The 26,275-nt window shown below is 43.3% G+C and overlaps 1 protein-coding gene across 13 annotated transcripts in view; it reads left to right on the top strand.

The window, feature by feature from the left end:
- DAB2IP (DAB2 interacting protein) overlaps positions 1-26,275 on the top strand; it is a 728,988-nt gene that overhangs the window by 493,450 nt on the left and 209,263 nt on the right. Inside the window, exons 1-2 of one of the 13 annotated variants that reach the window (XM_073599539.1) lie at positions 5,483-5,768; positions 19,188-19,331. The exons of 11 other annotated variants lie outside the window; for them this stretch is intronic. The gene's annotated coding sequence lies outside the window, so the exon portion shown is untranslated. Of the gene's footprint in view, positions 1-5,482; positions 5,769-19,187; positions 19,332-26,275 lie in introns of those variants that run through there. One more of the 13 variants, XM_073599537.1, reaches the window with a different exon arrangement.

Below are 26,275 nucleotides of genomic sequence, written 5' to 3'. Positions count from 1 at the left end.
AATCTAGGGGTCGTGAAAGGACAGAAAGAAAGCCGCACACCCAGGGACTGACAAAAAGCAGCTACAGAAACCTGACATTCCTTCACGCCTTTGTCCAGGCCCCCGGCCGCCACATGTCCTTCTCAAGGCCCCGAATCTTCCCAACCTTCCTTCTCAGTGTAATCCCCCGTCAGAACAGAGATCTGCCTTGTTTACTTCGGCAGATCTCCGTTCTGTCTCTGTGGGAACGATCACGGGACATCGAGTCTGCTGAACCCGCTGATTGGCTCCCCCCCCCCGGACCAATCGCGCACCCACAGAAGCTAGTGCACAAACCACCGTACTGGTACAGCAATTCGCGCAACCGAGCCACCTTGCCACAGTATAACTGCGGAGGCTGGTCGGCAAGTGGTTAAAATGAGTATCTACTCAAGAGATAAGACTTGTAATTCTACCATTGTACAAAACTCTGGTTTGGCCACATCATGAATTTGCCATCCAGTTCTGGTCACCAGTCTTTTGGAGGGATATGCTGGAGGACCTCAGTTATGAGGAGTGGCTGCAAACACTAAACCTATTCTCCCTGAAGAAGGAGAAGTTCAGCCAAAGCTTGTCTGGATCACAGGAGTGCAGTTCTTTTGCACTCCATTGACTCGCTGAAGCCTGCTGTCAGCTGACGTCTCAGAGCCAGTCCAGGCTTAGAAAAGATCTCAAAAATATGGTCAAGATCTGCCCACATGCCTGGACCGGTGTTCTGCCGAGAAAGTTCCGCTCGGCGTATAAGTTCCCCCCTCTACTGCGCCTGCGCAGTAGGTATCGGCGGAAATAGCCGAAGCAGAACAGCTGAAAATCAGCTGTACACGGCGCCTGTAAGAGGGCCCCTCGCGGGCTCGCTTCGCTCGCCACGCTTCGGGCACGGCCTCGCTGCGCTCGGCACTTTTAGATTCCCCCTCTAGGTCCACTTGGATAGTGGGGAAGGAACCTGGACCCAGAGCGCAGGCGCCGTGTACAGCTGATTGAAGCATTTGAGCTTCGGCTATCTCCGGCGGCTGAGAGTAGTATGTACTGCACAGGCGCTGCGCCTGCGCAGTACAGGGGGGAACTTATCCGCCGAGGGAACATTCTCGGCAAGACACCGGCACCCAGCTCAGGCTCTCAGCGAGCCGCTGGGAGCCTGAGCCATCCGCTCTCGCCCCCTCCACAGCCCAGCGCTCCATGGAGCAACAGCAGCAGATGACACCCAAATCATCACGGACTGTGGAAAATTTTGCATTTCATTTGGAATTCAAGGTCCCAGAGTCTGGAGGAAGAGTGGAGAGGCACAGAATCCAAGTTTCTTGAGGTCCAGTGTGAAGTTTCCACTGTCAGTGATGATTTGGGGAGCCATGTCATCTGCTGGTGTTGGTCCACTGTGTTTTATCAAGTCCAAAGTCAGCGCAGCCCTCTACCAGAAAATTCTAGAGCACTTCATGCTTCCCTCTGCTGACCAACTTTATGGAGATGCTGATTTCATTTTCCAGCAGGACTTGGCACCAGCCCACACTGCCTGGTTTCATGATCATGGTATCACTGTGCTTGATTGGGTAGCAAACTTGCCAGACCTAAACCCCATAGAGAATCTGTGGGGTGTTGTCAAGAGGAAGATGAGAGACACCAGACACAGCAATGCAGATGAGCTGATAGCCACTATCAACGCAACCTGGGCTTCCATAAGGCTACTTTCACACTGGGGCGGGGGCGTCAGCGTTAAAGCGCAGCTAGCTTTAGCGGCGCTTTTCGGGCGATAGCAAGGCGTTTATAACCCACGGCGGAGCAAAGAGTTAAAAGCGCCCATGTTGCAGTGCTCCCGGTTGCTTTTCAGGCGCTTCGGCAGCGCTGCCCAATGATTTCAATGGTCAGGGGTGGTGGAGGCGCTGTGTTTTTCCCATCCTGCAAGCACTCAGGCTTCACACTGGGGTGGCTTAAGAGGCGCTTTGCAGGTGCTATTTTTAGCGCTAAAATGCCTGAAAAGTGCCCCAGTGTGAAAGGAGTCTAACACCTCAGCAGTACCACAGGCTGATCGCCTCCATGCCGCGCCGCATTGATGCAGTCATTTATGCAAAAGGAGCCTGTACCAAGTATTGAGTGTGTACTATACTGTTCATGAACATACTTTTCAGTAAGCAAACATTTCTGTTTCAAAAAATCCTTTTTTTTTTTTTATTGGTCTTATGTAATATTCAAATTTTCTGAGATACTGAATTTTGGGTTTCACTAGCCGTAAGCCATAATCATCCAAATTAAAAGAAAGAAATGCTTGAAATATATCACTCTGTGTGTAACGCGTCTATATAAAATATGGATTTTCACTTTTTGAATTGAATTACTGAAATAAATTAACTTTTTGATGATATTTTAATTTTATGAGCTGCACCTGTATATTGTGGGAAAAAAAACGCACTGCTATTGCTATTTCCCCATTAGAGAACCTATCATGGTAGTTTATTGCAGATACTTTGCAACCACTTTAACCACTTACCGACTGGCCCACGCCGATATACCTCAGCAAAGTGGTTCGTTATCGCAAATCACCATATGGGTACGTCTATACCCTTTTAAGGGCGATAGCAGGCGCTGCACGGCGGGGAACCCAATGTGCATGGCCGGCGGGTGCGATCACCGCCGGCCATCCGCGATTGCATGCACGAAAGCAGGAACTGTCAGGGGACAGAAGACATATTGTTTGTTCCTACTAAGTAGGAACAACGATATATCTCCTCTCCTAGTCAGTCCTATCCCCTTACAGTCAGAAACACTAACTAGGGAACACATTTAACCCCTTGATCGCCCCCTAGTGTTAACCCCTTCCCTACCAGTGACATTTACACAGTAATCAGTGCATTTTTATAGCACTGATCGCTGTATAAATGTCAATGGTCCCAAAAATGTGTCAGAAGTGTCCGATCTGTCCACCGCAATGTCGCAGTACTGCTAAATATCGCAGATCCCTGCCATTACTAGTAAAAAAAAATAATAATATAAAAATGCCATAAATTTTTCACATAGTTTGTAGACGCTTTAATTTTTGCGCAAACCAATCAATATACGCTTATTGCGATTTTTTTTTTTCTTTTTTTTTTACCAAAAATATGTAGAAGAATATATATTGACCTAAACTGAGTAAGAAATTTCTTTTGTAAAAACATTTTGGAAATATTTATTATAGCAAAAAGTAAAAAATATTGTTTTTTTTTTTTCAAAATTGTCGCTCTTTTTTTGTTTATAGCGCAAAAACTAGAACACCGCAGAGGTGATCAAATACCACCAAAAAAAGCTCTATTTGTGGGAAAAAAGGACGTCAATTTTGTTTGGGTACATCGTTGCACGACCGCGCAATTGTCAGTTAAAGCGACGCAGCGCTGTATCGCAAAAAATGGCCTGGCCATTAAGGGGGCAAATCTTTCAGTCTGTAAGTGATTAAAGGATATCACAAATATGTAAGGAACTCGGTGCGCTCTTTAGATCCAAACTGGCCTCTCACCTATTCATCATTCAGGAAAGTGCTAACTTTACTGTAAAAAAAAAAAAAACACTTGCTGTTTATTTTATTTCCAGTCAGGCATATGCAGCAGAATTAAAGAAAAAACAAAACAAAAAAAAACTGAAGGTCAGAGTCTGAGCAATCCTCCTCATCATGAGCTATATGAGTAGGCTTGAATCAAGGACAAAAAAACTCTGTGGTCCCAGGAACCAGTAGGAGCTCTGCATTCTGTACATCGTATACTGGTCATGGAGCTGCAATGGTAAGGGTGGAGCACAGACATTGCACACCTCCCAATTAATTGTATTAAAACATGGTAGGCAAAAACAAATTATTGTGAGTGGATTAGATCAGCTGAATTGCAGCTCAAGAAACTTGGACAATATTGTTACTAGGTTCTAGTTTGGGCCTATTATTATTATTATTATTATTATTATTATTATAGGCCTAGTTTGGGCCTATTCATACAGTAGTGCATGGTAACATGTTTGTACAATACTGGGAGACTTATTTTTAATGGCATGCCAACAGACCTTGCCCAATTCACTGTAATGCAGGAACATTGTGGTACACTACCTCACAAAAAATGCTTTAGGTCAATTTTTCTGTGTGTTTCTGACTCATTTGAAAGGAATAGACTGCGGTATTGCAACACACCGGTGTGATGGGACCCTTGCGATGTATAAACAGCACTGCCATTAAAAAGTAAATAAAAGCTTTTTGTTTAAACCAGAGGTTTTTTTAATACTAGATTCACAACTATGTTTTTTTTCTTGGATTCATTTTTCATTAAAATCATTGGAAAATCCTTAAAATGCATGCCAATACACGCATCAAGATGCACATTAACACACATTAATGTGCACCATTGCACATTGTGGTACAAGTTGACATTCAATACAAAGTTCAATGCTTACAAATGCGTAACCGCGCATTTTAATGCTTCTTGATGTGTTTCCAATAATTTCAATTAAGAAAAACACATTAGAGGAAAAAAATATAGGTGGAAATAAACCATCAACATAAGGGCCCACTCACACTTGTTCCTTCTGATGCTTATAAATGCACACACACAAAGCAACCTATTCATCGAATGCACCAAAATGTACCAAAAATAGGATGTGCACCATTTTTTCCAGTGCAGGTCACCATAACACATGGTAATGCGTTTCCATGCATTTTGGTGAGCTGCAAGGCATGTGGTTTAGAGGTACAATGGGTTTGCTCATTGGGGTGCCATTGAAAATGAATAGCAATGTGCTAACGCATGTAACATACTGCTAATGCAATGTGCTGCACTGGATAGGTGTGAATGTGTGTGCATTAACACAATGCACTAGAGTGTCAAAGTGTTATTGGGCCCTTGGACTGGCGTGACCTAACAGCTCTGCGGTCGGTGTAAAATCATTATTTTTATTATTGCAGGAATTTACATAGCACCAACAATTTACACATCACTTTACATACTGTACATTCACATCTGTCCCTGCTCTCAAGGAGCTTACAATCTAAGGTCCCTAACTCACACGCATGCATACACCTACTAGGAGTGTTGGGGGACAGGGTACTCAGGGGAAACCCACAAAAGTCGGGGTAGAACATGCAAACTCCATGCAGATAGTATGGTTAGTATTTGAACCAAGGACACCAGTGCTTCAAGGCAGAAGTGCTAAGTTCAGTTTTCAGTATTCCTGTGCAACTTGTTCAGTGCCAGGAGTTAGAGAGATTTCATGTGCTCCCTCCCAGGACAGCTCTGGAAGTGGGGGTGGTGTACATGGCCTGCATTGACAGTTCACACTCAATGTGTCTGGTCAGCTTGGTGTGCTCTGTTACTGCTCAGGGCAGCCCTTTACAAATTAGGAGGGGCCCCTGCGCTGGCAATGTGGGGCCCCAGAATAAAGACATCCTAGTGAATGCAGCACCTGATCCACGCTACTGGACAAAGAGCAATGTGCAGGATGGGGAGGAATCTGCCAGAGCCCATCCCAGATCCCTGAGGTGGGGGGGATAGTGTGCTGTGAGATGTAGAGGGCAGCACTCCGCCTGCACACTGGGATAAACAGATACATTGTAACACTGACTTCACCCTGATACAATCGGCTACAATGTAACAGCAGCATATCCAGCTGCACACTGCTCTACACTGGCACCCTGTGCAGGGAGGAGACACTGGGGGATGTGAGCTCAGTTCCCAGGCTGGAGACACACAATATGCTACTGCTGCTGCTGATCTGCTACACTGGAGCTGAGCCCCTGGAGGGGGAGTGGGGTAAGTGTCGGGGGGCTCTGATGTATGGGGGAGATCAGATACTGAAAATGTATTGATTGTACAACTCCAGAATAGTCTGAGCTGTGCATGGCTCATTGTGCTGTGTGCACTATTGTCTGGATTGTGTGCTGGCTGTGCACGGTGTACTGTGGAACACACAGAATGTCAGCTGGGTGTTAGCTCTGTATAATGCAGATATTGTGTCTATTATATCGCCTGTCCTCTATGTGCTCTCATATACTGGCTGTGTACTGTGTTCTGTACATCTGGCTGTTCACTGTACAGTATAATGTGGATGGTATATGATATACATTGTGCTGGTGGTATATAGTGTATACAGTGAGCTGGGTCTGGGGTCAGCAAAGTTGGTGCAGCAGCTGTGAATGGTTACGCTCATAGCTGACATGTCTTTGTAGATCTTGTTAACCCCTTACTATCCCTACTGCAGAAGCCTTAGGGTCAGGATGGGGTGTATGGTAGAGCAGCCAGTGACTCTGCATCACCCTCTGTATATGGAAAAGATGCTAAGCTGTGTTCTGTCTATGGAAGGATGGCACAAAGATGGTTTTGAGCTGTGCTTTGTTTATCGGCGGATGGCACAGAGATGGTGCTGGGCTGTGCACTGTATATAGGGGATGGCACAGAGATGGTGCTGGGCTGTGCTGTTTATATGGATGGTATAGAGATGGTGCTGGGCTGTGCTCTGTATATCGGGGGATGGCACAGAGATGTTGCTGGGCTGTGCACTGTATATAGGGGATGGCACAGAGATGGGGCTGTGCTGTGTATATAGGGGGTTGGCATAGAGATGGTACTGGGCTGTGCTCTGTATATGGGGGGGGAGTGCTAGCATAGAGCTGGTGCTGAGCTGTGCTCTGTATAAGGCGAAAGGGTGGTGAGCTGTGCTCTGAATATGGAGGGATGGCATAGCGAGTACTGGGCTGTGTTTTGTATGTTGAGGGGTGACACACTGATGGTGCTGGGCTGTACTCTGTATATGGGGGATGGCACATGGATAGTGCTGGGTTGTGCTCTGTATATGGGGGGATGGCACATGGTTGGTACTGGGTTGTGCTCTGAATATGGAGGGATGGCATAGAGATGGTGCTGGGCTGTGCTCTATATATGGAGATGGTGCTGAGTAGTGTTCTGTATAATGAGGGATGGTGCTGGGCTGTGCTCTGTATATAGATGGATGGCACAGAGATGGTGCTGGGCTGTGCGCTGTATATAGGGGATGGCACAGAGATGGTGCCGAGCTAGGGCTCATGTATATGGGGGGATGGCACAGAGATGGTGCTGGGCTGTGCACTGTATATAGGGGGATGGCACAGAGATAGTGCCGGGCAGTGCTCTGTATATGGATGGATGGTGCTGGGCTGTGCACTGTATATAGATGGATAACATATAGATGGTGCCAGGCTGTTCTCTGTGTACAGGGGGTGGCAGAGAGAAGGTGGGGGATGGGTTGTGCCCTGTACATTGAGGGATGGTACAAAGATGGTGCCCGGCTGTCCTCATATGGAGGAATGTCTGTATATGTTGTAGTGATCACATTGAATTCAGTTCTTTCAGTGTTACTATTGTAGTGGTATTTTGCTGTCTCGTTCTACACTATTGTGTGATATAAACATGGCACAAGCGATTATTACTTTTTGGGGTGGAGAATCCTGTGGTTCTACAGAAGAGGCCTCAGTGCTTACCGCACTTACACACACGTACATTTAGTCTATTCAACCAATGGGAGGCCTGGCTTAGCCAGTTAGTGATATCACATGCAGAACACAGGTGATCGGAAATTCCTGGACCTGGCTTATCATGTTGAAGGTTAATCATTAGACTGGGCAGGGTTGTATGAATATAACTCATATAGGGAGGTGTGCAAAGTGGCCCACAGGAGGATGACCAGTGTTGGAGCCTCTATACAGATAATTACCATTATGATGACAATACGTATTACATTTTTTCTGGTTCTCATTTGGTATATCTAGTGGTGGTTTAGGGCCCAGCAGATGGACCTGATGACACAATGAAATGACATTGGTCATATACAGACAGGTGGACATGCACAATTGGATGACTGGCCATTGTGCTTTTAGTGAGACAGGAGGAAAGTGGAGATTCTACACACAGACCAATCAAATTGTGACTGTGATTTTTTTTTTCAAGAGCAGAGTGGACAGTGAAAGCAAACATCTAATTGGCTGTTACTTTTCCCTCCTTGATATTTCAGTCTCCTCGGATAGTGTTAAGCTGGATACACACTATAGAACTTTTGTTGTTTGATTTCCTTTAGATTTACCTTCAACTATGTAGTGCATGGCCTGCCTGATTGCATACTAATTGAAAGTGTTTAGGTTTCACCTCATATTATATGGTTTTGGTAAATCTAAAGAATATTGTATACTATGTATCCAGCTTTATACTAACAACAGGGGTACTCCATGAGTTGAGTGCTGCTGTTTTTCCTTCAGATGCTGTTCCAGCTTTTTATTCTGACATCCCAGTAGCCAATAGCAGTGGGCACAAGAGTGTCTGGTTGTAACTGGAATTTCAGTATCTTTTAAAGCTTCCAAGCCATGAAGGAACATTTATGGGGACTGCCACCCTGGGAAGGTGAATAGTCTCTGGGGATCATTGGAGTAAATATAGAAACAATTCCTCATCAGAATGACAGGCAACATAAAGATATAATATATTAATACATTGCTGTCATGTAACCCCTGGCACGATGGCCTCCCCCTGTACTGTGTCTGTCCTGCAGACCTTTTCTCATTCAACGTTTTCTCCCATCCAAAGCAGCAGATGGCTTTTCTTGCTGGCCATAAAATCGTTTCCTGTTTCCTCTGAAATACTTTTGTGGCCTCTTAAATGTACAAGCATTTATACTAGACGCTGTGGAAGATGACAGGAAAAATATCCCTACAGCAACTCATTGCATTCATACCAGGATTTTATTGCATTGATCACTTTAAAATATTGCACTAAACACCAAGCCCGCCCTCAACTGATAAATACATCATGAATGGATGCCGGAAGGTTAGATTATTTAATTCTCTCAAAGTCTCTTTTGGCAATACTGTCCCATTCAAGCTGGAAGTCTTCCTCTTGTTGCTGTGTTGTTTTCCTTTGCCTTACCCTAACAATATTCTTTTCCTCTGCTTCACCTTGTATCATCCCACTTCTCTGCTTTAGCTTTACTCTAGTATCATACATGCTTCTTGCTTGCACGCCTCCTTTCTATACCTTGCTATTCAATAATTTGTACGGGGCAATTCTACAAGGTCCGCAGAGAAGAGACGTAGTTCTGTCCGCTGGTGCTGGCACACAAATTGCTGGACGTTAGCCTGGGCTGACAATCTATGTTGTTCTCTGACTGTGACAGGTTCTCTTTTTTTGCAGACAAATACATTTCTTCAATAAGTGAGATAATCTCGTGGACTAGAGATGTAATCTTTATTTGTCCGTTGTCTTTGTCAACCGTATCGATATGATCCCTTTCAGCAGTGTCTTCCACTGCTTATGACAAATAGAAAAAGTGATTTTCAATAATCCTCTTTAGCACAGAGAGTTGTCATGACCACAGTTACAGAGCCCGAGTATGTGTTGGAAAGACAGAGTAAAATATTGGTGCTTTGAGGGCCGTGTCCCCGCTGTGTCTGGTTGTCATGGGTTACTGCCTGCAGTGTTGGCCAATAAAGGATTATATAAAGGATTATATATCCTGCTGAATGGCAGTGGATGTGTTTTGTCAGGTCACTATATAATCTTCTATTGTATCATTCCTAATCTCATTTCATTATAGGATGTGGATTGACAGTGTAAAAGATGCTTACTTCACACAAGCCACTGCGAGTGTGCAGTCCCTGAACACCCATTTGATGCTTTATGAAGTCCAGAGTCTCCAGGCCTGTGAATTATGGCTTATCAGTTCATTAACACAACCATAAATTTCCCACAGTAGAAGGAAAACAAGTTGTATACAGTGAGGGGTGAGACTTGCATACAGCATCTCTATTGTTTTACAAGACGCGTGGCTTTATGGGAAGCTAATGACTCTGTAGGTAGCTTGTAAAACAAGAAGAGAAACGCCCACTACGCCACCAACCTTAAAGGGATGAGAAGACTGTGTCATTTCTTTTACACATTGAGGAGATTTTTATCAAAACTGGAGGAGCCAGAATCTGGAGCAGATGTGCATAGCAACCAGTCCACGTCTATCTTTCATTTTCAAAGCTTAAAGGGTTAGTTCACCTTTACAAAAAACTGCCTATGCAGATAGGGGGTGTCTGTAGATACACACAACCTGTACAGCTCTGACTAATCTTGAATAATGCCCTTGCTATAGGTGTTGGCCATTTACGTACCACCTGAAGCGAAATACTCCAAGGACTTTGCTAAGTGAGGCCTAGTCGTTATTGCTCAACTTCTCACAGAAGTAAGCTCTGAAACTGCGTTCAGAGCCACTGTATCAGTAAAGGCCCATACACACGATAGGACTTTTTAACAACAAACATGCAAATTAGCTGTTTTAAGGCAACATCCTACTGTGTGTACGCTCCATCGGACAAACCTTTTTGGTTTTCAAAGGACAAATGTTGGTTGTGCAAACAGACAAACTTTCCAGCAACAAAAGTCCTATGGTGCAAATCGTGTGTACACAAGTCTATAGGACTTTAGTCCAAAGTACAAACACGCATGCTCAGAACCAATGCAAAAGATCAGACAACAATACAGAAGTTGACCAAAGGGTGGTGGTAAAGAGCTGAAAAACCACGTGATTTGGTGAAAGTTGGCTGAAAAAGTCCTGCCATGTGTATGCTTAATTAGTTATGGCCAACGCCCTTTGTACAAAAATCCACGGGAAAGTTTGTACAAAGTCCGATCGTGTGTATGAGGCTTTAGAGAAAGAGCATGAGAGGGGGTTTGAATCAGAGGAAAAGCTCACTCCTGTGATGGTGGAGGTGAGCAGTAATGACTAGGGCTCATTTAGCAACATCCTGGGAGTATTCCAGTCAGGCTTTGGGAGGTATATAAATGGCCTACACCTATTTCAAGGGTATTATTCAACTTTAGTCAGAGCTGCACAATTTGTTTTCATCTACATAGGAGCTCTTTCCATGCCACAGCGGGTCTAACTCAGCGTGATGACAACAGGCTCCTCCTCTCTTACGCGTTGCATCCCTTTGGAATGTAGACTCGCTGTGGGATGGAAGGAGCTTGTTGTCTGTTATCATTGCGGATTGGAATATTTTATTCTAATGCACAAGTTTTTCATACCAATGTGAGTGCAGTTTAAGGCCTTATGCACACTGGATGTTTTTGCAGCTGCTCCTAGGGGTGTCAGATGTTTTGTGTTCCTGCCTCTAAGCTCTCCAGCATGTTAGCCTTTGTGTTCATGTACACATTACTTTTAGCAGCATTTAGTGGCAGGGGCTTTTAGAGGCAGGAAAAAAAAAACACTGTTGGTGCGTTTAGGAGCAGCAACCTTTTGGCAGAAAAAAAACCTTGACTCTTGAAAACACATATAAACGCTTGTTATCGCTAAGACCTAAGGAGCTCTGAGGAAGGGGATAAGTCCCCCGAAACATGTCAGCCTGCCAACAACGCCCATTGTTTGTCAATCAATAATACGCATGACAACCAATCTGAGATTGTTGTCATGCGTATTACTTCTGTCCTTTTGTGAGTATTCATTTGGCTTCTTTTAATAAACCTTGGGTAATGCACTAGGCATCCTCTGTGTGTTCTTTTACAGTGTATAGTTGGATTCCCCTTTGTGAGCAGAGCAGCACCGCTGAAGCATAGGTCCGGAGGTTACATAGACCCTGCATTACATCCCAGTCTGGTGTTTGTCCTTTTGAGCGCTGAAGAAATTGTTTGTTCTTGTGCTTGTTAGCGCTAGGTGAGCGTTAATTAATTTCAATGGCCAGAATAAATTATTATTCTAGCCAATAAAATCAATTAACATCCAAGTGCTTGATGCCTGTAAATGTGCCTTAACGCGTTACACACTTTTACAAGTGTTAGGAGTTTTCTTTGCCAAAACGCTGCTGCCAAGAGGAATGGCTTTTTAGAGAGCTTCCAAAATGTCCTTTGTGCATGAGGCCTAAAAGCCTTGTTTTAATAAATATTCAGTGAGCACTATGGAGCTTCTCTATATTTTCCTTAGGTCCCTTTCACACAGGCTTTCCGATCAGTTTTTCAGGTGGACCTGATCGGACGCTCCGTTCACCTCTATGCAGCGGCGGATATCAGCGGTAACATGTCCACTGACATCCACCGATATTCAATGCGATCCTGTCCGTGAAATCCAGATGGATGGAGACCCTATTTTCCATCCGTCTGGAGGATCATATTGGATGAAAACGGACAGGCGGTCCATTTTCATCCGATCTCCCCATAGAGGAGAGTGGGACTCTGACAGGTCCATCTCTGCACAGTGAGCGGAGAAGGACCTGTCATCCGTCTGCTCAGCAGATCGATTCCCCACTGAGCAAAGCAGAGTCCGCCGGGCGGAGCGCCCGTGTGAAAGAACCGAAATGAGCATCTGAGTTCCTCAGTGTTTCATGGAAGTAGATCCAGACTGGGAAGGAGACCAGTGGAGGCTGTGATATAATGTTGTTTATGACCTCCTTTTAACACTGAGGTCCACCATTATAGGTTAGGGCACATCTAGTAGTGCACCTGAGTGGATGACTTCAGCACACTGGGAAATTGTTGGTCTCTGATACTGGAAGATTTCCATGTTAAATGGCGCTTTTATTGTGATTCACAACTAGCATGTTGGGACCTTATAATTCTTGAACTTTTTTTTATTTTTAAAAGCGTTTATATTAAATCGACACTGCACATCATATGTATATGTTTTGGTTTGAATTTCTGATATCTGATTTCACATTCACACAGACTTTTTGAGGTTACCTGTTTGGTTTATATATATTTTTATTAGTGTGCTTTTATGTATAAGCTAATAATTTTATTACAATATTGTTTTGAGGAGCACTGCACTATTTGGTATAGATTTTATACATTTGTAATGGCTGCTCCTAGGCAGAATACAGGCGTTCCTCGAGTTACAAACATCCGACTTACAAACTACTCCTATTTACAGAGTGAGACAACAGGAAGTGAGAGGAAATCTACCCCTAGGAAGAGAAATTCACTCCTGTAAGATTTATTATGGGAAAAAGGTACCTCCACCAATACTTGTTTCCACAACAAAATTTTCAAAATCCAATTGTCACAGGGACAGAAAGTGACATGAAATCTTCTGAACAGGGACACAGATAGCAAAACAAACGTTACAGGGGTGTTAACCCTTCCTTATGCTAGCCAAAAAGCTTAAAAATATTTTTTTTGGCTGGAGCTACGCTTAAAAAAAATGTACCTGTTCTGACTTACAAACAGATTCAACGTAAGAACAAACCTACAGACCCGATCTTGTTTGTAACCCAGAGACCGCCTGTATATAGATGGGGGATATCTATAGAGAAATCTCGTGGGGAATGGGAATATATTCTTTGTTTTTTTTTGTTTTTTTTTGTTTACTTTAATGAGGTGTCTTTTTTTTCTTTACGTACAGCGGTTTGTACATCAGCTACACCATGATGCATTATTAATGCTTGTGTCTGTATCACAGGTAGAAAAAGAGCACAGAGCTGAAATTTGCATGCTGATCACACATGACATCGCTGCCTTATTGCGCATGTGCTTGATTTGAAAATAAACTGTCTTCAGCTGAACTGTCCTGGCAGGATTAATCCTGGCCAAAGCATCCTTGTGTTGAGAATTTTCATTCAGTGCTCTGAAGTCTGGGTGTAATATTATTAATAACCCTCATCTTCCTTCTCCGCTATTACCCTGCTGTACCAACCAAAGTTTGTGTGGAGTATTGTAAGAGCTATTAAAGTCTCATTCATTTGGGTGCAGAGGGTTGTACACCATGAAAAACTAGCATACCTCTGCACAGAGGAGTGACAAGTGTTTGTGTACAGCTACCTGTACAAATTAATGGCAGGCTGCGGCTGTATGCTGATAACCACACATCTGATTGTTTACTTGGGTACAATGAGAGATATGTGCCCCTGGAAGCAGACAGCTTACATCCAGGCCCACTAATGAGTCCTGGTCTGCAAGTAAACACTCAGATTTGCAGTTACCAGTGCACAGTCACGGCCTGTCATTGGTCTGCACAGACTGCTATAGACAAACGCCTGTCTTTCCCAAGTGCCGAGATACACTCGCTTTTCACAGTGTACAACTCTATGCTCCCCTGTAAATTAACCCCTATTCAATATCTTTTTCCAAAAGTAACAAAATAAATTATAATAGTTATTGTTACCATTTAAGTTCATATTATTAGTAATATTTATCACTTTAATAAAAGGGCAATTACCATATACATGTCAGGAGAGAAGTAGGGAAGCTGCCATTGCTGGTCTACTAACGAAAATGCTATTTGTCTGACTGTCAGGATCACTCTTCGGCTTCAGTACTTCTAGTCACGGTCTCAGGACAAGCATGCAGTGAAAAGTCATTACTCCTGATATCTATACTTGTTCTGGGTCAGGGACTCAGAAAGCATTGAAGCCAAAGAATGTACATGGCAGCCAGGTAGCATCCTCCGAAAGAGGCCAGCAAAGGCAGACTATCTATATTTGCTGAAAATGTTTCTCCTCTGTGTTCTTTCTGTCGGACCTGGCACACAAGGGGTGTCATGGCAGCTCTCCATTCTCTGGGCTGAGTCACAGGCTTATCCTTCTCTTTGTGTAATAAAGGCTCGGTGTGTTTGCATTCTTCTTCTCATGAGTTGGAACATGCCAGTGACTTCCAGCTGCCGGGGCCACACTTAAATTCATGGCCTGGGGCCACACATTTCGCACACGGCCAGGAAGGAAAAGCTGATGCACCTCCCGCTCTCTTTTTATAGCTTACTGTGCATTATGACACCGAGGGAAAGTTGTGCATTGTTTCAGGTTTTCACTTTAATCCACCCATCCGCGTATTCGGAGCGTTAATGTTGACTGGCTGATTTTTTACAACAATGAAACCAACCAAATTCTTTTGTATCAGATGCAGATATTTTCAGCTACAGAATTTCTGCCCTTGTGTAACATTGTGGCAGAAAAATACTAGCGAGCCCAGGAACAGGTCGATCGCGTGGGCACAGATTTCCATAGGCACCATTCAAAATGTTTTTTTTATTTTTGTATATTGAAGAGCAGCACGTGTAACAAAATAAGCCTGGCCTAAGTACATCATACATTTCTCTCCCAGCAATGGATGCAGAATGGAAAAAGTAAGGGTTATTTCTACATTGTTTCCCTGTGCTGTACAACACTCCCCTCATATGACGGGTTCACTTTTTCACTTCAAAGCATTCCTGGTTCAGCAGTGAGGGCAGGCGACAGTGGAGTTTTGGAAAGGTTTAGCTTCAGGCTAATAGGACACTTAAAATATGAATCTTTTGGCTTTTTCTGCTCAGGAAGTGAAGGTGGGGGGCAGAGGAGTAGGGTCGGGGAACCTTGGGACACCTCATTTTCTGTCTCTTGAGTGGTGCTTCTCTCATTGGAAGTGATAGCTCCAGGCATCTGATTCTTGTGTTTATGACAAGATTTATGACAAGACAAGATTTGACCCGGAGGCTCCATTGACAGACGATGAACATTTTTATGATGGATCAGATATATCTTGGCCTTGTTTGATATCCCCTTCCAGGAATTATTTTGTGATTGGGGGTAAAACACAATGGTGGTTGGACCAAATCTTTTGTTTGAGGGAGATGGTCTTTCATTCACAGGCTGATAGTAATTGATGCCATAGACAGGCAGATGATCTGATAGTCTGCTCTGGAACAGGCTCCTCCTTGGTTCACATACAGTGCTGTGTGGGGAAAGTGCAGTAACTGAACTCTCAGGGCCCATTCACAGCCTTGCCCATTGCAGTCCCAACACAGCAGTTTGCCTTAGGTCCAATTAGTTCTGTTCAAGCCACTACGCTGCAGTGGTGTACATTGAAAAAAGTAGGATATGCTGAAAAAGTAAAGGGTGCTGAGCTTTCTAGCAACACATTGTATTGCACCTTCACCGCACACACAAGCAGCTACATGGTATCACACACTGCTGGTGTGAATGGGACCTCAATGAACATCCCTGAACTGTCACTTTGGTATGAGAAACACTGTCTGCCCAGAAAATCTCAGACTCTTGGGTATTAGATGACCATAAATGTTAGTTTGCAGTCGCCCTAATCTTGTTAGTGAGTTTGGGGGGACAGTTGCAGTTCTGGTTTCCGGAATCTCCTGGAATGTTGGAATATTGGCGTTTTCTCTCTGTCCTCTTGCTGAACTCTCCATCTCTTGCTCTCCGTGTCAGGGACTTTTCTAGTCGGGTAATTCAGTTTATTGCTCTGTGCCTCGGGGAGGAAAGTTTGTGGTGGGTGACATCCTGGGCACAGCGAGGAATCCGAATTGCTTTTCTGTAGATATTGACGCTGTGGGAGTCGCAATGAAGCGATCACAATGGAAAAAGCAAAAATATATTTCTATCACAATTACTGTCTTAGCTGGATAGATATGTGGTTTATACAGATGTATATGAAAGAGAGGGTTTAGGAATAATATTCATTCCTCACATCTGATGCCAGTGACCACTAATGAAACTAAAAGGTCATGCTGGCACTTCTAGTTCCACAGCTGCTGTAGGCCTGCCATCTGGCCCCAGATATTCACTGTGGTACAAATTGCTTTATCAGCTGACCATGATATTGTGAAATCATTATTCCGCACCTGTGATTGCGAGTATTCTAAGATGGCAGGAAAAACAATGATTATCATGAATTAGGAAGCCAGGGTCTACACTGATTTATGGCTCATATTTTCCTTTCTGTAATTAGACATAATCCGAAGCTGGATATTGTAGGGAAGGGTTAGAACCGTTTTAAAGTTTTTATTGCATCCTGCACTTCCCTAATTTTTGTCCCCTCGCATTTTTCCTGTTGACGAGTATCACAGGAAATACAGGAAAAAAATCCTCCACTTTTTAGTGGAATGAGGAAAGAACATATGTGAGCGGTCATTGCGGTCTGGCTCCCCGTCCTCATGACCCCAGTGAACACCTTTTTTAGGCCTGCAGCCACTGGAATGAAACATGAAGGGAAACCTCTCTGACATAATTAGTAACCCTTCCCCACAATAGTTGGATCTAAAAAAAAAAACATTTTGTCTACAGTTGGACTTCATGGTAGAATGTCAGACAGATGCATGAAATTCTTGGCCTGTTGTAGGACATGAGACCTCCCTGTGGCACACTACTGCTCCTGTGTACTCCTCCTAGCCATTACATATGATGCAAGTTTGAGCAGGGACCAGGTAGTGGGTGCTATACTGCCTGGGGTGTGCAGCCTTTTAGGGCAGTGAGACCAGTCCAGTGGCTTCTTGCAAGCAGTGATACATTTTATTGGTGCCATTTACAAGGGTGCTGTACAGTGCTCCACATAAACAAAAAACACATCAAAACCTACCTGTATACCTGGGATTAACTCTGCATATTGAACAAGCCTAGTTTTGGTCAGACACAAACATGCACACTTTTCCCATTTCCAATATTGGCAAACCTTACCTCCAGCAGATCCAACCTGCCTGTTCTCCAGGACCTGCCTGTCAGCATGCCCAGGTATTTTAAAGGAATTCACTTGGCTGTTTAGTTGCAGAGGCAAGTGCATTGCTGTGATGGATCAGATGCTCGTGGATTGGATTTTTATCAGAGAATCCCGATTAATGTATAAAACCCAGATAGTACTTCCAAAAGAGAAACACACCAAGTGTGTACTGCTCCAAACAGCCCATAGCCATATCTACATGAGCCAGGAATTGCATGGGTGCCAGCACAGTCCGCAGCCATGGTCTGTATTGAAGGATCAGGAAGGTGGTGGTGGCACTCCAGAGAGAATAGAATTGAAACTTCTTTATTAAATATATCCAAGTTGAAATAACAGGAAACACACGCTATCCCAGCACAGCAAGTAAACGCATTTCACACATCCGTGCTTAATGATTACTTGATGATTAAGCACTAATGTATGAAACGCGTTTTCTGGCTGTCATGGGGTAGTGTGTGTTTCCTGTTATTTTTACTTGGATATATTAAAGAAGTTTCTGTTTTATTTTTTTTTTTTGAGTGCCACCACCTTCATGATTCCCAGATAGGACTTCTCTAGGCTCTCCGTGGGAATGGACACATGGAGCTGCGGCTCGGCTCGGGTGCCCCCATAGCCTGTTTCCCTGAAAATAAGACCTAGCGTGACTGTCAGTGATGGCTGCAATATAAGCCCTACCCCCCAAATAAGCCCTACCCTGTTTCCCCAAAAATAAGCCCTACCCTGAAAGTAAGACCTACAAGGACTTTAACTAAGGCTTATTTGGGGGTGGGGCTTATATTGAAGCCATTACCGACAATCACGCTAGGTCTTATTTTCGGGGAAACAGGGTAGCAAGCTACTTACTGGCAGGGCACTTGGCAGGAGACAGGGGCCCAAGAAGAGGAGGATCTGGGTTACCCCGTGCAAAACCACTGCACAGAGCAGGTAAGTATGAGGTAATATATTGCAGTTTATCGATCCTTAGATTAGTTTTCATTTTTTAGGCTTTTATTTTCACCTGGTAATTTGAAATCACCCCTTTCTGTGTAAGTGGTTTGTCTCATCCCTCTACTTGACACTTTTGCTGAACAGCTTGGTCTGTTAAAAGAAGATGAAAAATAACAGACTTACTGGTTGGATCACCAGGTTAAAAAAAGCCTAAAAAAGAATTAGTGAGCTACAATATAATACATTTTTGCTTTTGAGTTTATTACTGCTTTAGGAACAGAAAATACAGGTCATCTTTAGACATGGTAAGATTGTTTCACAAAGTGAAAAGAGTAATAGTTATGTGCAAAGTGCTGTAATCCACAACAGCCAATCAGAAACCTTAGATTGACTCTCCAGCATGGAGTGAACTTAATTGTGGTTGATTGCAGTTGGTCTGCATATATCTTTAGTCACCCACATATGTAGTGCATAAGAATGGGCTTGGGCATGTTCGGATCGAACCCTTTAGGAAGCCAGCACTGCACACTGTCAATCATAGGCAACGTGTGTATGTGCAGCTGCTGGTCGGGAAATACCTTACTGCCTATGATTGGCGGTGTGCAGTGACGGCTTCCTGGCAGGTTCGATCCGAACACTCCCAAGCCTATCACTAGTAGTGAATGGCCCCTTTGTGGGCCTTTGCTCCTCCATGGTGGTCAGAATATAGTAGGAGGGCTCCAGGTGTGTCTTACTGCATTTTCCAGCCTGTCCCATTATCCTTCTAGCAATGGTGACCAGATAATTATAAATCACTGCAGTCTTTCTGAACCGTTTCCTCTTTGATTTTAGGTTGGTGGTGCAATGTCTTTGCAGTTATAGCAGATTGTACAGACATAGATCTTGGCTCATTTCTACACTCCATTGAGTCCAGACAAGAATTGGTCAGCCTGGCCCAACATCTGTATCCCAATCTGAGTTCTCCAGCTCTCCCAGGTAATTGGAGTTTACTTTCCAGAGAAATCTTTTGTGAGCCTCTAGTCTATGGCTCCTCAGATATGGACAAGAGGGAGCAGGGAATTCTGGGTAGAGCTGTGGAAGTCATTGTTGTGTTTTGCTTCCTTGGTCACTCAGATTAGTCTGTTGTCTGCCAGCATTCCGACAAATGCTTCCAGATGTTGCTTCTCTGTGAAGAGGCTTTTTCCCACAGTTCCACAGCCACTCTTCTGGCCCCAGACAGGAAGTCTTCATTCTCAGGCAACAAAAGGCAATTCATTATATGATCACTTGTATAACTCTCCTATCTGATATGTGACTTTTATATATGACTTTATGGTTTATTTCTCACTATAGCAAAGGAAAGTGATGGCTGACGTTGGAAGGGAAAGCATCCAGCATGCTGGAAATCTGTACAGCTCCCTATTGACACTAAACGGTCTGCTCCCTCCAATGTGTGTAATAAATATCTCCTGATTTTTGTTTAGAATATCACAGTCAGTTATGGACAAGACCAGCACAAAGTGGATGGATGTCCTCTGGTCACACAGACATATGATGAATTAAGTGTTCACAATCCTGCAATCCTGCTTTTTTTTCTTTTGTTTCTAATTACCAAGTGGAGTGCTGAAGCTAAAAGTGGTGACATTCCCTGACGTCCTGTATCGCAGCGATTGTAAGATGGGGTTTATAGCGCAAAGAGGAAACCACCACATACTGTACAGAATGCATTAACTGCAATCAGTCATAGCCCATTGTGGACTGGGCTGGCCTTGAGAGTAACTTTGATGGGTCTATATGGGTTACTGCACTCTGCAATATTTATTAGTTATCTTATCCAGGTTTAATGTGAAGTGAAATGTTAAACTGCTTATTGCGGCCAGATCTTTTATTTCATCCTTCAGATTTAATAGCTAAAAACTGATTGGTTAGATGTGCGGTCGTTATATTTTCAGACATGTGGCTTTGATTTCAATCTTCTGTTGACATTCATTGCTAAGATAAGGATCACTAAGGCTTAGTGAATTGAGCCCCCAGCCTCTATAAATGAGTCGCAGATCTTGTCGCTGCAAACAGTTGCACACCGAGCTCCACTTTCTGCTCTTTTGCCTCTGTGATCCAGTGATAAGTTATCGCCATTGTCTGCCTTTCATCTATTCACTGACATCACAGCAATGTGCCCATAAATTAATGGAAAGATTTTTTCCCATCCTTTTTACAGCAACAAGCAGATGAATATTTTCCCTTAGAGGATCATTTAGCCGATAAGTGATTTCTGGATTTTTTTTTCTTCTCTCCATCGCCTGCGGCAGTGAAAACCACAGATCACCAGTGAAATTGAGGATGCTGCCGGGAAACTGCCTGACTGATTGTTGCATTTGTGTGAATGACCACATCCCGGGGATGGGAACATAATGAGCCAATACAAAGACATGATAAGGAAATTGCAGATCGCCATCCGCAGGTTAAGGCTCATCATGGCAGGCTGTAGGGCTTATTTGAAACACTCAGAGGTAGGCAATGTCTTCTTCTGCACGGGATGTTGCTCTGCAGTCCTCAGTTCTGAACAGAAGGCCTTGGTACACATATACACAAGCACATGGCAGTGTTCATTTTACTGTGTTCCCTTGAGATATACTGCCTAGCCTAGCCCACCCCTGTACCCAGACCAAGCAGTGTAATTCAGGAATACACTGCAGGACTCAGCCCTGAAGTTGAAGGACCCTTAAGCTTTGGAAATATTTTGGCATTGTGGTTCCTTAGTAGTTGGACCGCTTGACTTGTAGCACAAGTAGCCCTGGGTCCATTTAACAACAAAACTCTATGTATAGTGTTTTCTATTCTGTGCTGCAGTATGCATTTGCTGAATTTATTACACAAAAATAAATGCAATTTTAAAGAGGAGACCTTCCACAACAAAAAACATTTTTTTTGCCAATTACTATTGACATCTGGACTCTGATTGGCTGTTGGCAGTGCAGACATTTCCCTGCCTGATGTAAATGTATGCCCTGTTTGTTACAGTCCCTGGAGCTGGGTGGCACCTGTGCCCCACCACTGAACTGCGATCAGTTTGGCAATTACTTTTTCTTTCTTTTGGCTTTCTAAAGTTTGGATATTGGATACTCTCCAGATGGGAAAGAATTCCCCATTTCTGTCTCCACAGATTCGCAGTTTCCTGTTCAGTTTTAAGGAAATGAGAACATTGAGAGAGCTGAGTCACCAGACCTTGGGTGCAGAACGGGGGCGAGGGGGGTCTCAGGCTCAGCACACCAGAAAGAAGAGGTTTTGCTGTAAGGTGATACAGCTCCTCAGCAGTGAATTGGTTGGTCTGAACACTCTTCATGTTTCACTAAATACAAGCATGTGGCAAGCGAAATAACTGCCAACAGTTCCCAACTTCACTAATAACATACAAACAGCAACTTGTGTTGCTTGAACAAAGGATCCAAGAGCTGTATGTTCCATCAGTGAACACCATGAACTACCCCCCCCCCCCACCAAAAACTTTCCAACATGCTGGCAAATGTCTAAAATAATATTGCTTTTTATTGCTACAAGGCACTCCTTCTTTCTTGAGGCTCTGTACCTAGAGAGAACTTTTAATGTGTAAAAAAAATTTCTGAATGAAGTGGGAGAAGATAAAATAGTATGCCTGTACAAGTATTAAACAAGTACTCATTTCAATGCAATACATAGTTTAATTTCAACTTACAACACATGTTCAACAATTTATTAATAGTGAATAGTAGACGTAAGCCTTACAACTAATTGGAACTATTTGCAGACCCACATTAAAACATATAAAAACCACCCTTCCCCACTGAGGTGGGTAGTAGAAGTGTGAGCTGCACACTAAGGGATTACAATGTATAAGGGGACAGGACCCCTCAAAAAGACTCCGTATGACTTCATGGGAGGTGTCTCCCAGCTTGGAGAAGGTTAGTAAGAACCCCATACTGTTTAAATGACAATTGTGAAATTGTAGCATTGACATAAAAGTAGTCAAAAAGAAGAAAAAACATATTTTTTTTTAGTTTTGTCATGTAAAATCGTGGACAATTTTTCATTGACTAGGTACCACAACATTTGTTTGACCTGTGCTATAGTTGGGACCCCTGAGCCCACTAAGCTCTAGTCAAGGTTTGTTTAGCTGCCGTGAATATGAAAGATCTCAATTTAAATTGGTTAGAAGTACATGAAGAAGGTTTGAGATTAAGCAAAGCTTTATCGAGGTTTATGAGTATACGGTCTCCTAGGACTGTATATATCAGTTGGTATGGCCTTGTCCAAAATCTTTTAGTTTTTGGGTAGTTCCACCTCACATGCACCAAAATGCTAGCTGAACTTCAGCCCCGAAAGCAATGATCTGAGGCACCCTGCACAAATTTTGCTATTCTGAAAAGGTACAATTTACCATCAAAGTAAATAAATTACCTCTAAACAAAAGAAATTTACTGACCCATGTGGTAGTGTCCCATATTTGAGAACATTGATATGTCTTCAGGAGTCCCTATGTCATTTTCCCATTGGACAGTCTAAAACAGAGGGTCCAACATATGGCTAAACAGTATAGATTTGCAGATAAAGGACGGTGTGTTTAGTCAAAGAGTCGCTATTGCGTACGTGCTCAAAAGGGGTAAGAGTGGGTAGTGAGTCTGTGTATTTTTATCAAAAAAAGGGGCTGTCCCTTTAAATCAATAATTATATGTGACTAAATATTCATAAACTTATAGGATGATGCAAGTTGATACATATACTTAATAAACATAATCACATGCTTAAATAAATCAATATTTAAAATAACAATTATTTCAGAATTAAAATGTGTCACAAAATTAAACGTTCATATATATATATATATATATATATATATATATACAGTCCAACGATTCCTCTATAAAGGTGCTCCAGTGCATAAAGTGCTTCTCAAATAATGGGGCCTCTTACCAGACCAACATGATCTCAAGTTAGACCCCTTTCACACTGGGGCCACGGCCGCATTAGCGCTAAAGTGTCGCTCATTTTAGCAGCGCTTTAGCACTGTTTAAGCGGTGCTTTTCAGTCGCTAGCGGTGTGCTTTTAACCCCATAGAAGGGGTCAAAAGCGCCCGTGTTGCAGTGCTTCCGAAGTGCTTTTCAGGCACTTTGGAAGTGCTGCTTATTCATTTCAATGGGCAGGGCGTTTTGAGAGCGCTGTATACAGCGCTCCCAAACCACCCCAAAGATGCTACTTGCAAGACTTTTCCTAATGTCCCGCAAGCGCACTGCCCCAGTGTGAAAAATCACACTAAAATGAATGGGAGGCGGTTTTCAGGCGATTTACGTGCGCTATTGCTAGCAATAAAATGCCTGAAAACCACCTCAGTGTGAAAGGGGTCTTGCAGAGATAATAAATGCATTCTCACTCCACAGATGAGCAAAGCTCTTACTATTAATTCTCTGAGTAGCTCTGTGACCCCGCCACTGGGATACAACAAGGGTGTCCCCACCACAAGAAAGCATGCCTTAACTTCTTTCTCCAAGAAGCGCTCACCAGCAATCAAATTATTATTATTATTATTAATATTATACAGGATTTATATAGCGCTAACACTTTGCGCAGCGCTTTACAACGTTAGGGCAGACAGTAGAGTTACAATACAATTCAATACAGGAGGAATCAGATATATTCCAAACTCAAAAAAGGATGCTTCATGGTGTATTAAATTATAATGCTCTTTAAAGTAAAAAGTATTGCACTTATATTTAAACAATATGAACATGCAGTATGCACAAGCCAAAAGCATGGCTGCGGGACCAGCCAACACGTCCATGCATGATGATGTCTCACTCTAGCTCTGCCTGATGAATTTCTCCATAATAGGCGTCCTGTAGGAATAGAGCCACGGACTGGCTGCCGCCCACACATGGGCCGAATGTCGGCCGGTTTCTATAGATCCGGCAGATGCCTGATATTCGGCCAGTGTGTACGTCTCTTAAGGGCGTGAAGGCAGGCATATTTTAGACAGGAACCCATCCATTCATGCATGAATAACTGGGTAAAAGTAGACCTGTACAGTGCTCTCAAGTGTTTTTAAAATGTATTTACTATATTTGATGAATTACTAGACGGCCCGATTACCATTATTAAGGCAGATGGGTTTGAACGAGGTCTCTGAATTCCACAAACAATTGACTAACATCGAGTCCGGTTTATTATCCTTAAGGTAAATTTTAATTTTATACCAGCTAATCTGCTTTTCAGCTTTATCTGTCAAAAGAAGGTCAAGTTGTGGCATTCGTTCCAATTGTTTAGATCAGTGGTCTCCAAACTGCGTCCTGGGGGCCAGATGCAGCCTTTTGCTTTCTTTTATCCGGCCCTTGAGCCATTATTTCATCCACTGATACCAACAATGAGGCACAATTCCTCCCAATGACACCAACGGTGGGGCACAATTCCTCCTAGTGACATCAGTGATGGAACACAATTTATCATAACGGCACAATTTCACGCAATGACACCAACGATGAGGTACAATTTCAATGACACCAACAACACAAACAATGGGGCCCAATGGCATCAATGGTGGGCCATAATTCTTGCCAATGACACCAACGATAGGGCACAATTTCTCACCAATGACACCAACAATGAGGCACAATTTCTTCCAATGACACCAAGATGGGGCACAATTCCTCCCAGTGACAACAATGATGGGGCACAATTTCTCTCAATGACACCAACGATGGAGCACAATTCCACCCAATAACACCAACAATAAGGCACAGTTTCTTTCAGTGACACTAACACCAACAGTGGGGCCCGATATCACCAATGATGGGGCAAAATGACTCCCGCTGAAACAAACAATGGGGCATTCATTTTTCCCACTGAAGTCAGGACTTTTCTACTCCCACTGACCACTGTCTGGCCCTCGTAAAGTCTGAAGGACAGTAAACTGCCCCTTTGTTTGGAAAGGTTGAATATCCCTGGTTTAGATGTAGGAGTAGGGTGCTATTTTATATTGACCTGTAATTTGAAGATACTGTGATTCCAAATTTGCCAATTGGACCATCCTTTGTTTTTTCACTGACTTTCCCTCACTTTCTGTTCTTGTTAGAACATCATTTCTGGGACAAAATTCTCTTGACCGGGAGAATTTGACTGAAAATAGGCTTTAAGTAGACTAGAGCATCAGTGTGTTCCATAGATGCTGCCTCTGGCAAGCCAACCCATCTCTGTGAGTGCTGACATCTGGACTGCTGAGCAAAAAGTAAAGCATAATTGCTACTGTTCATGGGAGCCCAAATATGTGCGCTGTCCAGTTATTGCTGGCGTATTATTTGATCAATATAACTTCTACGGTTAGCATTCCTGTGTTGTCACCAGCAGCAGCGGTGGTAGAGGAGACTGCGGCAGTCTGTGTGCAACATGTCAGAATGATGCCAGCTCCCATTTTTGTAGATGAATATCTAATGTTTATTTATCATCACCTTCACATGGAAGAAATTGTCTTATTCTGAAATTCACCTTCATTTTATATTTTAGCACTTCACATCAGCTGCGGCTCTTCTAAACAACAAGATGGCTTTCATATTGCGCTAATGATAGGCACATTTTCTGCTCCAGGGAAGAATATTTAATTGGTTTCTGAGGGATTTCGTCTGGGAGGAGGATCTGCACACAACTTGCTCCGTTTTGGCTTTGATACCAACTGATTTGCCACTTTTTGTTGCTGATCTGCTGCTGTTTATCTTTGTTGCTGGAGACTGTTTGGTTGCTTGAAGTAGTGGTTTGGCCTCTGAGGGGCGCTGTGTGTGTGTTTGTGCTTTGCATTAATTTAACAGAAGTTTTCTTTAAAGCTGTAGTTGGAAATTTAAATGCACAGCTGGGACACGGGCCGCTTCTGATGTTCTTTTGGGATTGGATTAGCACCTCTAATGTTAATCTGGGGTTGGCTA

Source organism: Aquarana catesbeiana, linkage group LG09 (genome assembly GCF_042186555.1).
Source record: "Aquarana catesbeiana isolate 2022-GZ linkage group LG09, ASM4218655v1, whole genome shotgun sequence".
Classification (NCBI taxonomy): domain Eukaryota; kingdom Metazoa; phylum Chordata; class Amphibia; order Anura; family Ranidae; genus Aquarana; species Aquarana catesbeiana.
The sequence above is the reverse complement of the archived record's forward strand: the minus strand, read 5'-3'. Positions and strand labels throughout refer to the sequence as shown.